Consider the following 14,520-nt stretch of genomic DNA (forward strand, 5'->3'; position numbering starts at 1 on the left):
GGGAGATCAACATGAAAAAAATTAACTGTAATTCTATAAGGATGGATTTGATGTTTTCAGAAGTCTACTTCTTGGGACCGACCTAAATGTCAGTCTTAGGCCCAAGTCACCTAGGAGCAAAGGGGCTAAAGTGGTAGAAGGGAAGTCAACTCTTGATTTTCCCCTGTGCCAAAGTAATTGCTTTCCTTGCTCAAGGGACTTTGGGACAGTAACTCAGGAGCATCTTCTCAGAAGAAGAATAAATTTGGATTCTGGACATTTCCTTAGCACTGTCTTATTTGATGGACTCTCTCCCCTTCCCTGCTACGTGGAATGCTTCATCGATATTCTCAAAGGTCACCATGATTTATCATGCGGCTCAACAAATGTATCCAAGTGGAATGTACCAGTGGTTGTATGAATTAAAGTTCATTCAGGATTCTAGATAAATTAAAAGAGACTAAAATTACATTCTCTGTACTGTGGATTTATACAATTGGATCTCCATGAGCAACTTACTACAGCAGTCTTATGACATTTTGAAGAAGTTCATATATTCCCAATAAGGTAAGGAACCAATTCACTGATGCTTCAGCTTGCTTTTTGAGAAAGTCTTAATGACTCTTTGAGCCAGCAGATTATTTAACTTCTGACATTTTAAGGCATGGAACAAGATGAATTTTAAAATCAAGTTTGAATACATGTTGAATAATATCAAAAGTTCCAAATCAAAATAATTTTAAGACAATTCTGTATACAAAAAGAAACACGTAATCTAAACGTGAGACTGATTATTAGCTTTGTCTATCTAGAGGCACATTAAAAATTGAAGCAAAGTAATATACATTAGTTTTAAAGTTATTCAATAACTGTAAAGCAGTTAATAAAAATTTTAATATATGATATAAATACTAATATACTAATACCATCTACTTCACTGTATGGTTTGGAGATTTAAGTAGATTAATATATGTGAAATTTTTAAAAATTATCTCACAATAGGAAATAATAAATATTTAACATTGTTACAGAATGTTGTGTCCCTTCAAAATTCTTCGGTTGAAGCTGTAATTCCCTACGGCACTTGGAAGCGGGATTGTGAGAAGATAACTAGGTTTGGGTGAGGTCATGAAGGTGAGGGTCCTGTGATGGGACTGGTGTCCTTAAAAGAAGAAGGACCAAAGCAGTCACTCTCTTTCTCCACCACGTGAGGACACAGTGAGAAGACAGCTGTCTGCAAACCAGGACGAGGGCTCGCGCCAGGAACAAAGTCATCCGGGACCTTGATCTTGCACTTTCCAGCCTCTAGAACTGTGAGAAATAAATGTATATTGTTTAAGCCACCCAGTCTATGGTATTTTGTTACAGCATCTTGAACTGACCAAGACAAGCATTATCACATATTTAAGAAAATAGAATCCTATTCAATTCTCTTATTTGAGCAATATTGTATTATAATGTCCTAAGTCATTAAAAAGTCACTACTTAATGCCAAATCTCATTATATAGATATGTGAAGTATAAACCATATGCTATTACTACATTGCCAGTATGTCCTGTCTATTAACTATGAATTCCATTAAATTTCTTTGCAAACTCGCTTTTTATTCTAATTTGTACTTGTTATCTCGTAATTGGGCCGCAACTATCTTGGAAACTATTTTCTATCCCAGAGTTTCTAATTGCCTTTTATTCATGTTCTTCAGTCTGGGCCGATGGCTCTGTAGCAGGATGAAAGAACAATACTGTTTCTCACCACATTTTTGGGTTAGATGAACATTTCCTGAATCCCTCGTGGTCTTCCTTGGTTTACTCTGCTGAAGTACATCCTGATCCAACTTCTAAGAAAGGGTATATGGAGCATAAACTTTCTAAATCCATATATGTCTGAAAAAGTTTTATTAGACACTCTAGCTAAGAGTTCTGGCTTAAGAATTTTCTTCAATTCTATTTTTATATCTTACGTATATTGATTATTTTTTCTCTCAGAGAACTTTTAACATGATCTTTTCATTTTCCATTTAATAATTACAGCATTTGGAGAAACTTTCCAAATGTAAGACACTTGTATCCTTTCAGTTTCTGGAATTTTATTTTTTAAATCTCTTTGAAAATCCCTCATTTTTATTTTATACTCCCTCCCCACCTCCCTCCTTTCCCTCTTCTTCTCACTTTACTCATCCCCCCCCCAATAGTTAGATGTTGGAATAAATAGCATTTTGTCAGATATTATCTGAATATTATACATGAATAACATTATGTTATTAATGAACAATAGATGACATCATCCTAATGTTATCTTATTAGATAACATTTCTATTTTCAGGTAAGCAAAAACAGGGTTTTTTCAATAGAATATAGCTTTGAACTTTCACATAATAAGAAACCTAGAGGTAAGAAGTCAAGGCCTGGTATGGCAATTCCACAATGCCGTGAAGATCTGGGGCCATTCTCTTTTCTTGAGCCATCATCTTTAGCATGTACCATTCACTGTCACCCACCCATGGTGGTTGCTTCTTCTCCTAGAAATCTTTCCTGTGTAGGGAAGAGTGAAGAAGAAATGGAGAAGCCATCGAAAGCCTTCATATATATATAATCTTAAGATTTTATTTATCTATTTGACACAGAGAGAGAACACAAGCAAGGAGAGCTGCAGAGGGAGAAGGAAAAGCAGGCTCCCCACCAGGCAGGGAGCCCGACGCAGAGCTCCATCCCACAACCCTGAGATCGTGCCCTGAGCCAAAGGCAGAGGCTTAACCAAATAAGCCACCCAAGCACCCCTGAAAGTCCCCTTTAAAACAAATATTAATAAGGTTGAAATGGAGAATGAATTTTGAGTAGGCACCTATAGTGTTTGCTGGAGACTTTTTTTAAGATTTCATCTATTTATTCATGAGAGACAGAGAGAGAGAGAGAGAGAGAGAGAGAGAGAGAGAGAGAGGCAGAGACACAGGCAGAGGGAGAAGCAGGCTCCATGCAGGAAGCCCGACGTGGGACTCAATCCCGGGACCCCGGGGATCACGATCTGAGCCTAAGGCAGACACTCAGCCACTGAACCACCCAGGCGTCCCGATTGCTGGAGACTTCTTGATTTCATCTCTATGTCCCTTATCATATCTGCCATGATAATGGCCCCCATGTCTTTTTATTCTTGTAGTTTTCCTTCATTGTATTTTCCAACCCTTCTATTGAATTTTTAAAAATCTGATCATGATTTTAACTTGTTAAAGCTCCTCTATTCTTGTTTTATGAGTGCAACATTTTTTTTTTCATATTTCTCTGAAGGACTCATTGAAGGATTTAGGAAGTGTCCTTTGGGTACATGGAATTGTCTCTGTTTGCTATAGCTCCGAGTTTTGTATCTTGATCCTTCTCTTTCATGTCTTGGTTTTCCTCAAATGTCTAGTTATTTTGGTGATGTCATAGTAAAGATGTGGTTGGGAGTGCTGCACGGAGCTGGGGCATTTCAATCAGCAGGCTATTCTAAATATAGAAGGCTATCTCTGCAGCCCAGTCCCTAACCCCCCAACCCTGCATCCAGCACAACCATACTTAGACGCACCTGGAGTCCATTCTCTTTTCCTGTTCTTGGCATTTACTTCATCCAGGGCCAGATGCAAGCAGGATTGGAGAATGAAGAAAGAATAGATTTAGGAAACCTGATACTAACATATTTGAGAAATGCTATATTTGATTTTTCTCTTGGAACATAGATTCATATCCTCCTTGATCTTTGGGATCTTTTTTGATCAAACTCTTACAGAGCTAAATTAGAGATAATTCAACTTAGGAAATCAGAAGCAAAGTGAGGGGGAAAAAGTAATAGCATTTTACATCCCCCGGTGAAGGCATTTAGGATAACAGCCAGAACCTGAAAGTGCTTGAGTCTCACTTGAAGTTAATTTTGGTATAAATAATCAGGGAGCGCCTCTCATCCATCTAATTTGTACCCTATTATCACTCCATATAATTTGTTTTTTCTGAAGAAGCAGTAGTGATTGAGAATGAAATGTAAGATAATTTTATTTAATTCTCTTTTGCAAGTAAAAATTATGCTTTTCTATGAAAAAAAAAGAACCATCCTATTTTGAAATGCCTTCTGAAGTGTTAGCTAGCCATCTATATATTGTGTTTAATTGCAGCATGATTATGAGTAGGAATGTCAAAACTGGGGTGATTTATGATGTTAAAGAATGAAATCTTTGTGTGCTGTTTTCTTTTTGTCTATTTCAAAGTATCTGGTGAAAATGTATTCTCACAATATCATGCTGAATGGACTTCTAAGCTTTTTGCCAGAGATAGGAAAATGTTTTCTATCAAGAGCCAGAAACCTCACACATGCTATATCAATTTAAGGTTTACATGAAGAACAGTCATCTTAATACAGCTTTAGCTTTTTATTTTGAAAGAGAGAAAGTTTTCAAAAGTTTAAGTAGACAAGCTATAAAACTTGATAATATCAGTTATTTAAAAATATACTTCAGTTCTATACTATGTATTAACATAGTGCAGAGGGTTGGGTGAAGGAAGGAGAAGAGGAAAAAGAGACAGATGGGAAGAGGAGAGAGGGAACAGATTCAGAGACCGGTGAGAACACAGAGAAGTTCAATGGATTATGAAGTGTGAAACTATTTTTGTTACATGATGCTGTCTCCTTGGACTGAGTGTCTATTAGCAGCACCTTCTGAAACATTAATTTATTAGCATCTGTTCACACATCCTTAATTATTCTTTATTCTTTTTTTAAAGGATTTTATTTATTTATTCATGAGAGACACACACACACACACACACAGAGAGAGAGAGAGAGAGAGAGAGAGAGAGACAGGCAGAGGGAGAAGCAGGCTCCATGCAGGGAGCGCGATGTGGGACTTGATCCCAGGACCTCCAGGTCACACCCTGAGCCAAAGGCAGACGCTCAACGGCTGAGCCACCCGTGCGTCCCTATTATTCTTTATTCTAAAATGCAGTGAACGGTCACAGGAGCTCTCCACGGAGGTCACTTTTTAAGAGTAGTATTATCATAACTGGGGAAATTTTATTAAGGAGATAGCACCTAGACCCTTCCTTTTTTTTTTTTTTTTTTTTTTTTAAGGTAAAACTACAGACTTAATCAGATTTCATCATTTTCAAACTGGTGTTCCTTTCGGGACCATGATTCAATCCAGGGTTCCACACTGCCTTTAGTTTTCATGTCTCCATATTTTCTCCCAGCCTGTAATGGCTTCTCCCCTTTGTCCTCCAGGACCTTGACACTTTCGAAGCATATTGGACAAATATTTTGCAGAGTGTCCTGTAATTTGGATTTGTCTAATTTTTTCATGCATGGATTAAATTTGTGGGTTTTTTGGCAAGAATGTCACTGAGATGATGGGTGCCCTTTAGTGTACCGTACCAGAATGTGTCTCATTACTGGGGATGCTAACCTCCATCACGAGGCTAAGATGGCATCTGACAATTCTCTCCATCTATAAAAGTATTAGTTCTCCTCTTGTAACTAATAAGTATCTTCAGAGGAGATATTTTGAGATTAGGCAAATGTTGTCCTCCTCCTCCAAGGTTTGGAATTCCTTGGTAGGTCTCATCTGCAGCAACTTTTACTGTTGTGTTCTAATGGCGTATTCCTTCTCTTTCTTTCCTTTTTAGAGAGGGAGAGAGTGCGTGCACACACCTGCACTTGCGCAAGGAGGGGAGGGGCGTGGAGCTGGATGTGGGCTGGATCCCACAACCCTTGGATCATGACCTGAGTTGAAATCGAGAATCAGATGCAACCAACTGAGCCACCCAGGCGCCCCTTTAGAGGTATATTCCTCTTCTTGTCTTTCCTTCTACACGTACTGATTGGAAGAGCTGTCCTGCCTCACTTCTTTATTTATCCTGATTATTTTTTGTGTCATTATGGACTCATGATGGTTTATTATATTCTGTTTGTTACAATCTAATCTGTCATTATTTATTTTGTTACTCAACTTGCTCCAGCTCTGGATGTTGGAAACTCCTTGAGGTTGACTTCTTTTGACATGCCCCCACCCTTTATTGAGCACTTCTCTACTTTCTGGCCCTACAAGATGCTCTGGGCTCATCCTGTATTTTTTTCTGCCTCAGCTTTGAAATCAGTTATGTCTACAAGGAGTTCAGGTTTCTTTGATTGGAAATTGGTGTTAGGAACAAAGATCTGGGCTCTGGGAATGTTTATTATTACTGGGATGTCATTGCTTCTAGACTTCATTAGTGCTTTAGCTGATACCCTGCTGTCCTGATTAATGTGGGTTTATATTGGGACTTGAGTGTGAGTGTTCCAGCTTTGTTCCTTTTCAAAACTACTTTGGTTATTCTAGTTCTTTTACCTTTACATGTGAGGATCTACAAAACAACCTACTGGGATTTCCACTGGGTTTGCATAGATGAATTTGAACCGAATTGACATCTTAACAATATCAAGCCTTCCAGATCTTTATTTTTTTTTCTTCTTCAGATCCTTACTTTTTACAACTCTGATTTCTATACAAGATTCAAACCAGTGCATGGAAACCTATTTAAGGTAGTTGAGGTCAGGAACCAACCCTATGCACTAAAACCAGACCATAACGTTAGGCAATCCAAGAGTTGGTAGGAAGCAGTTTACATAGTCATTTTTAATATGATTCTCTCCCAAGCCAGTAAAGGATAGAGTAAAGGAAAGAAGAAAAAGATTTCCATATGGTAGCATAGTAAGGCAACTGATAGCAGAATTTAGTTATTTGCTTCTAATGCCCTTGATAACATCCACACCAGATGTCCTGCCAAATCTGAAATACTGTAAAAACATTCTTTATTTACAGAACCATAACATTTCTTTTCTGCTTTGTAAACATTGCAAGAATGCTTCCTGTTCCTTTTCCTTTTTTTATTTTTTTAAATCCAACCTCCTATATATATTTGAAGGAAAAAAAACCCTAGGGTAAGACAAGACAGGAGTGAAATTATTTTTCCACTATAAATTTATCATTTGTAGAACCACCTTGGATTTCATTTATCACAGGAAAGTTAGAATAATCATTCCCAGTGCATCCATTATGGTTTGGAAACTACAGAAAAGTAGCATATGGTCTTTTAAAGCCTGTTTGTGTTTGTATTTTTGAAAATTAATGTATTCACTGACATCTTTTAACAATTTCTCATTATATACAGGTTGGAAGGATGCTTGGTGGGGAGAATATAACTAGGTCTCTGTGGTGGTTTAGAAATTAGGCATACAAAGGCAAAGATAACCCCAAAAAGTTTAACAATTAAACTCTATAAAAGACAAACTGGTATAATCATTTCTAGAAGTCTGTGTTTCCAATTATATCTTTGTGGAAAGCTTCTGATGAAGTAACTTATGTTGTGCTATGGTAGATACGTCCTTGTGATTTTGGCTGCTGGTTACCTTGGCCTAGAAAATAAAAGGACAAGATGAGATTTTGAAGAAAAGTCACTTTTTGATAGTGGACTTTACTATTAGATTATAAAGTTTTGTTTATTTAACATTTTTACTGTGACAAAATACATATGACATAAAATTTACCACATTAACCATTTTTAAGTGTACAGATCAGTATGAAGTACACTCATGTTGTTGTGCAACCATCACCACCATCCATCTTCAGAATGCTTTTTATGTTGCTAAATGAAATTCTATACCCATTAAACAATAACTCCCCATTCACCCTTCTTCATACACCCTGGCAACCACTACTTCACTTTCAACCTCTATGATTTTGACTACTCAAAGTAATTCTTTTTTTTTATTAAGATTTTATTTATTAATTCATGAGAGACACAGAGAGAGGCAGAGACACAGGCAGAGGGAGAATCCAGCTCCCTGTGGGGAGCCTGATGTGGGACTTGATCCCGGGACCCCGGGGTCACGTCCTGAGCCATGGGAGATGCTTCACCACTGAGCCCCCAGGTGTCCCTGTATTGAACATTTTATTAATATTTTTATGCTGAATATATATATATTAATTGAACCTTTTTATTAATATCTTCCCTTTTCTCTCTCAAATTTTTAAAATTTAAGGTCTGATTTGTCTGATAGTTCAGGCTCTCTTGTTCTCATTTGGATACTATTTGCATGCAATATCTTTTCTCATCCTTTCACTTTCAAACTATTGATGTATTTGGATTTAGAGTGAGCCTCTTGTAGACGGCATGTTGTTGGATCATGCTTTTGTATCCATTCTGCCAATCTCTGTCTTTTGATTGGAGAGTTTAATCCATTTATATTTAATGTAATTGCCAATAAGGAAGGACTTCTGCCATTTTACTATTTGTTTCCCATATGTTTACAGCTTTTTTGTCCCTCATTTACTATTTTACTGACTTATTTTGTGGTTACTTGAGTTTTTACAGTGAAATATTTAAATTCTTTCTTCATTTCCTTTTGTATATATGCTATAGCTAATTCCTGTAGTTATCATGGAGATTATATTTAATATCCTAACGTTTCAATACTATAATGTGAATTTATACCAGTTTAACTTCAATAATATACACAAATCCTAAAACTCTGTTCCTTTACAGCTCCTTCCCTGCCCTTTTCAGTTGTTGGTGTAACAAAATTATATCTTTATACATGTGTATATAAGGTAGATGGTACTATCATTCCTGTCCTCAAGGAGCTAACAGATGAGAGGATGGTGGGTGGTTTGCAAATGTCAAGGGGACACTAAGAAGTTCAGGTTTCAAGAGGAACACAAAACTGGGGAATCAACTCTAGTGTGAGGGTATGAAGCCTCCCCAAAAATGAGGCTTAAAATCTAAAAGCATGAGTAAAGATACATAATGAGAGTTTGCTGTGGTTTCTTCATGCTTGTCTATGAACCAGTGTCTATGAACCAGATCTATGAAGTTTTCCATGATAAAACAAGGAAAATATAAGGACCATATTATGAAGCTATTAAATATAAGAGATACTTTATTTTGAGACTGTGTCACTTCTAACTTTTTGTGTTAAAATTTTCTCTCCTAATAACTACTTATATTTGTATGTGTATATGCAGAAGGAGGCAGTAAGAGAAAAAAAGAGAGCGACCAGTAAAGAAATGTTAAGAAAAAAATATGTTGAGAAAGAATGAAACACAGAAAGAAAGAATAATAAATTTGGCAAAATATTAATAATAAAGGAATCTGAATAAAATGTAAATGAGAGTTCTTTGTATTATTGCTGTGAGTTCTCTGCAAGTTTCTTTATTTCAAAACAAAAGTTAAGAATTCCTTTCATTAATGAAAATAGAAGTATAGTAGATAATAGTTCTTTTTATTTATAAAATTAAAAGTTGATAGCATTTTTCATTACTTGTGAAATTTTACTGCCTGTGAATTCCCAATGGTAGATTAGATTTCTTTTGCTTCTCCAGCCAATTACTACTAAGTTGGTGATTTAAAACATAAAAATGTATTGTCCTACAGTTTTGGAGGTCAGAAGTCCAAAATGGATCTCACTGGGCAAAAATCAAGATGTTAGCCAAGTTTTGTTCCTTCTGGAGGCTCAGTGAAAGAATGCATTTCCTTATCTTTTTTAGCATCTAGAGACTATCTTATCCTTTGATCATGGTCCATTGCTCTGTCTTCAAAACCAGCAGTGTAGCATCTTCAAATCTCTCTCAAACTCTGACTCTCCTGCCTCCTTTTTTCACTAATAAGGACCTTATGGTAACATCGCGCCCACCCTGACAATCCAGGATAATCATCCCTCCTGAAGGTCAGCTGATTAGCAAACTTAATTCGACCTTGCCATATGACATAACAAACTCAGAGGTTCTGGGGATTGGGATATGAACATCTTTGGGATACTATTATTCTCCTCACCATGTAGGGAATGTTGGAAGAACATTTTCACTGTGTAGCAGCGGAAAGGTAGACTGTGGTGTGAGGGACACGAGTGGTGAGAAGCCAGGTAGTGCAGAAGCTTTTAGGGCACGTCAAGGATCCAGTACTTTCCCCACTGGGAAACCACAGAAAAGTTTCAACTGGAAGCTGACGTGTTCAGATTTGTATTTATGGAAGTTTACCCTGTCTTCCATGGAGAAAGTAGGCTGGATAAGAATGGTTTGCCACTGGCTTGGGTTATGATCTCAGGGTCCTGGGATTAAGCCTCACATCAGGCTCCCTGCTCACTGGGGAGTCCGCTTCTCCCTCTGCCCCTTGCCCCTCCCCCTACCTGTGATTTCTCTCTCTCAAATAAATAAAATCTTTTTTTATAAATTTATTTTTTATTGGTGTTCAATTTGCCAACATATAGAATAACTAAAATCTTTAAAAAAAAAAAAAAGAAAAGAATGGCTTGCTGAATAGCAGGTCACAGAACTGTGTAGTCATTCTAGTGAGAGCTGATGATATGGACTTGGCTGGTGGTGGGGAAAGGATAGAAATAAATTGTGAGCCCTGGGAGAAATGAGAATCTGGAACTGGATTCCCCAGGTGGCAGTGTCATCTTCAGTAATATTAAGGTATTACTTAGACAAAAGAGTTGACAGGACTTGGTAAGTGCCCAGAGGGATGATTAAGGTTGAGGGGGGTTTACCTGTCTGGGTTCAACTGGAGAAGCAGAACGAGTAGGATGCCTGGTTTTTGTGTATGGATTTATTATTTGGAATTGACTTTGCAATTGTGCAGTTGATTAAGGCCAAAGAGCACAGGCAGGCAGGCAGAGAGGGAAGATCACAAGTGGGCTGGAACACCATAGGCATGTGGCTCACAGACAAGCAGTTAAGAAGGAAGATCCAGGGAGAAAGAGACTAACTGCACACTCAACTGCTGTGTGGAGCCACTCGGCTCAGGGAAATCCTAATTTCTCTGTCAAAGACTTACAACTGATTAAGCCAGGCCCACCCAGGATTATCTCCCTTTTGATTAACATAAAGTCAATTGATTAAGGGCTTTGATTACATGTGAAAAGTCCCTCACAGCATCACCTCTAACAGTGTTTGATTGAATATCAAGGAGAAGGTGGTGTATCCTACAAATTGGCTGTTACCTTCCCTCCATCCTCCAGCTCTTAGAAGAGATCTCTCTTATAGCTCATCCAAACTACAAACATATAGAAAAGGGAATACTGGAGACTAGTTCAGCCTGGCCAGGTTGACACATCACAAACCTATCACAGGGAAGGAGCAGTAAAGGATGATCCAAAGACTCCTGATGGAGAGGTGTCTTCAGGGACACAATCATGCCTTGAGGCACAGTGCGTTACATGGTGGGGACATCTTTTTCTATTTTAGATCCTTCATTGTTACCTGAACCCAAACAGAAAAAGTGATGATAGGGAGAGTCAGAGCATAGAAGGTACAGCAATTCCAGTTCAATAAGCCTCATTTTGGACATCTCCTCTTTTCCACGGTTTGTTGCGATTCAGTCCCATCCGCCAGAGCTGATGGATGACATGGTGACTAAAACTCATAGTTTTCATCTGGAATTTCATTGGCTGGTGGTGATATTCACACTTCTTGAAGTCTTGGTCTTCCTGGACACTCTATAAAACCGGCATTTTACCTCCCTCACCCCTCTGGGGTGTGTGCACAGGAAGCTGGAGCGTGCATTTGAGGATGGTGGCAGTGCATGTCAATGTGAGGATAAGAGGAGATGTAGGGCCACCACCTCCACTTCCTCTTGCATTAGAGCACTCAGATGGACACTCTGGTGTGGCCTCTGTTCATTCTTGGCCACAGACATCCTGTCTTTTTTTTTTTTTTTAAGATTTTATTTATTTATTCATGAGAGACACAGAGAGAGAGGCAGAGACCCAGGCAGAGGGAGAAGCAGGCTCCATGCAGGGAACCTGACATGGGACTCGATCCCGGGTCTCCAGGATCACACCCTGGGCTGAAGGCGGTGCTAAACCGCTGAGCCACCCAGGGATCCCCGGAGGCAGACATCCTTGCATCACATGAGAGAGCATGACTGTGCTTTTTGGTGTCATCATCAGAAAATTACAAATGTACCTAACCCAAGCATCACTTGCTTTTTGGAACCTATTCAATTTAATATCTTAGATAGCAGATTAAAAGTGACTGTAATACTTTTTAATACATTTACTCCAAATTATGGAGTTTAATAATTTTTCAAATTACTGATTCTGAAATTTAGAAAAATGTCTGAAACTCCCATGCATTGAGCATGAACTATGTGCTAAGATTTTTTACACATCTCTCATTTTTTCTCCACAGTCAATCTAAGAGATGGGCATCATCGTTCACACTTTGCACATGAGGACATTGCCTAGAGTCACACTCAGTAAATGGCAGAGTAAGGTGATGAACCTGTTCCTGTCTCAATCAGTGATAATATTTTATATGCAATGACATGCTGTGCATCTCAACCCTCATTGGCAGCCCACTGACTTTCCTCCATAATGAGATTATACATCTTGACATCAATGGTATTCTCTTGCAAATTAAGAGGAAAGACTCTTAACCTCAAGCACTCTATTATTGAAATCTGGCAGTAAATGTGAGAAAACAATACACTAATAGGGAAAACGTAACATAAATGACAAGAACAACAATTAATTGCCTTGTCGAGTACTGTTAGGGTCCTAAAACCTATTGTTTGATTTATTTAGGCATAATTAACTGAGCTCCTGTGATAAATAAAAAGACAATTCTGATGCAAATTCTGAGCTAATGGAGCTTTAGGTCTGAGCAGAGAGAGATGTGATGTAGATTATCAGAGTGTGTGATAGCAAAGGCTGGATACCCTGAGGGAAGAGCAGGTAAGATTTCTCCATGAGACAGAGGACAGGGATCTAGAGGACGAGCACTAAGTGCCATGATGCTGGACTGTCACAGTCTATCTTTCACATCATGAATTTCTACATTTGGAAATACAATCACCCCAAATTTGGGCTCACCGAGAGTGTGAGCATTCAAACTGGCTGCCGTGCCGTGGTATGAACGGGTGCAGTGTAGTTAAATCTAAGTCGATGGCCTTATAAAGGCAGGTCACTCGAGTGGCTTCTGTAGGTGGCCAGCATGTAGTTCAGCTGGTTCCTGGTTTGGTCTGGGTTTGTTGACTATCTTACCCTATTCTCAGGTGGCATCAGCACTTAAATGGTGGTATGTGTGTGAGAGAGAGAGACAGAGATAGAGAGGGCTCAAGATAGCAGTAACAGGGCGTAGGGATGAAGGATAATATCGATACGCTCTAACTCCAGACGTGATGTCTGAATTGTAGCTCCTACACCTTGTCTGAATTCCAAATTGTACCCCTAGGTTTGGCCTCTCGCTCTTTCTTACTTGATCTTCGTAGTTCGCCTGCCTCTGTGACTCTGAATATGAATTCACGGCCGCACTTTCCTAATAATAAACTTGCCCATCAAATCGTCGTTAGGGCTTGCTGGCCGGCTCTCCCTCTGGAGCTCGCCTGCCGGTCTGGGGTCTCCCCCCAGCTGTAGCTTGATACCTGGTAGCCCCGCCGGGGAAGGGCTGAGGGCGTTCTTCTTCATCTGATTTTCTGAGACACGGCAGCGTCAACCAGAACCGGGAGCGTTCCTAAAGTGGCCTTGCGCGTCCAGTTCGCTTAGAAGCAGATTTTAAAAATCAACTATTTTCCCTCCCTGCTGATGAAAGCTATTTTATATGTGGTGATCATGCATCAGGGAGGCTTACAGGAAACAAACAGAAGCCACGGTATAAGCATAATATTGACTCCACCACCATAAGTAGAGAGGTTTTGTGTTTTTCTGGGAAAAGTGTTGCTCTCCTAGGGCTCAATCCTTTCCTCAATTAAGGCTACATGTTAAAACAATTACAATAATGTGACTTTGGGAACCCAAAGGACTTGAAGAAATATTCCTTCATTTGTCAGAGGAAAGCTCAGAATTGGGACAAGCCATGCTGCGCATTTCTTCCCAGGAAGAGGATGCAGGGTCATTTGAAAAATCTGCAGGACCTTGCTAGAGAGGGGGATGCCACAGACAAAAAGGAGGGTGCAAATGCGTGCACACACAAGCAGAGGAAAGCACGCTGGCTTATACCGCGCCAATGTGCTTGGGCAAAAATGATGTTCCCCAGGTTCCATTCCCTGCATGGTCTTGAGTTGCGCTTGACCAAGGATGAATTGAAGCCAGCTTTGGAGGCGGTCATGAAAGCTTAGCCACTCTGCTCTGAAGGTTGCTGTGACGTCCTCAGCCTGGCAGTGAGCTTTCCCTGCATGGATCCACTCTGGTGGCTCAGCCCACAATGACTCCCTTCGTCATCCAGCTCCCCTCCGGGACCTTCACTTCTCAGCTTCTCCCACAGTGGTATCAGATCAAATTCCCATAATGAATACCCAGACCTATAACAGAGAGGATGAGCCCTGACTTACACAAGTAACAAGGGGACCAGATGTCTCATTTCCACTCACCTCCATGAACAAAACCTACCCAGGGAAAGCTCTTGCTTAGCTCCGGGAAGAGCAAGAAATTGAAACTTCAGTTCCCAGGTGGTAATGGATCATTGATTGATTGATTGATTCATTGTTTCATTCATTCATTCAATAGTTATGTAGAAAGTTCTCAAAACATGCCAAGCACTTTAG

General features: G+C 39.3%; 1 long non-coding RNA gene across 1 annotated transcript; it reads right to left on the bottom strand.

The window, feature by feature from the left end:
* Window positions 1–941: 941 nt before the first annotated feature.
* On the bottom strand, window positions 942–3,963 carry LOC119871655. Its single transcript, XR_005357679.1, has 4 exons — window positions 3,542–3,963; window positions 2,367–2,514; window positions 1,736–1,820; window positions 942–1,290 (listed from the first exon to the last, which is right to left on the bottom strand). It is a non-coding gene; the product is annotated as an uncharacterized LOC119871655 (long non-coding RNA).
* Window positions 3,964–14,520: the final 10,557 nt, after the last annotated feature.

The sequence above is a fragment of the Canis lupus genome, chromosome 4, assembly GCF_011100685.1.
Source record: "Canis lupus familiaris isolate Mischka breed German Shepherd chromosome 4, alternate assembly UU_Cfam_GSD_1.0, whole genome shotgun sequence".
Classification (NCBI taxonomy): Eukaryota; Metazoa; Chordata; class Mammalia; order Carnivora; family Canidae; genus Canis; species Canis lupus.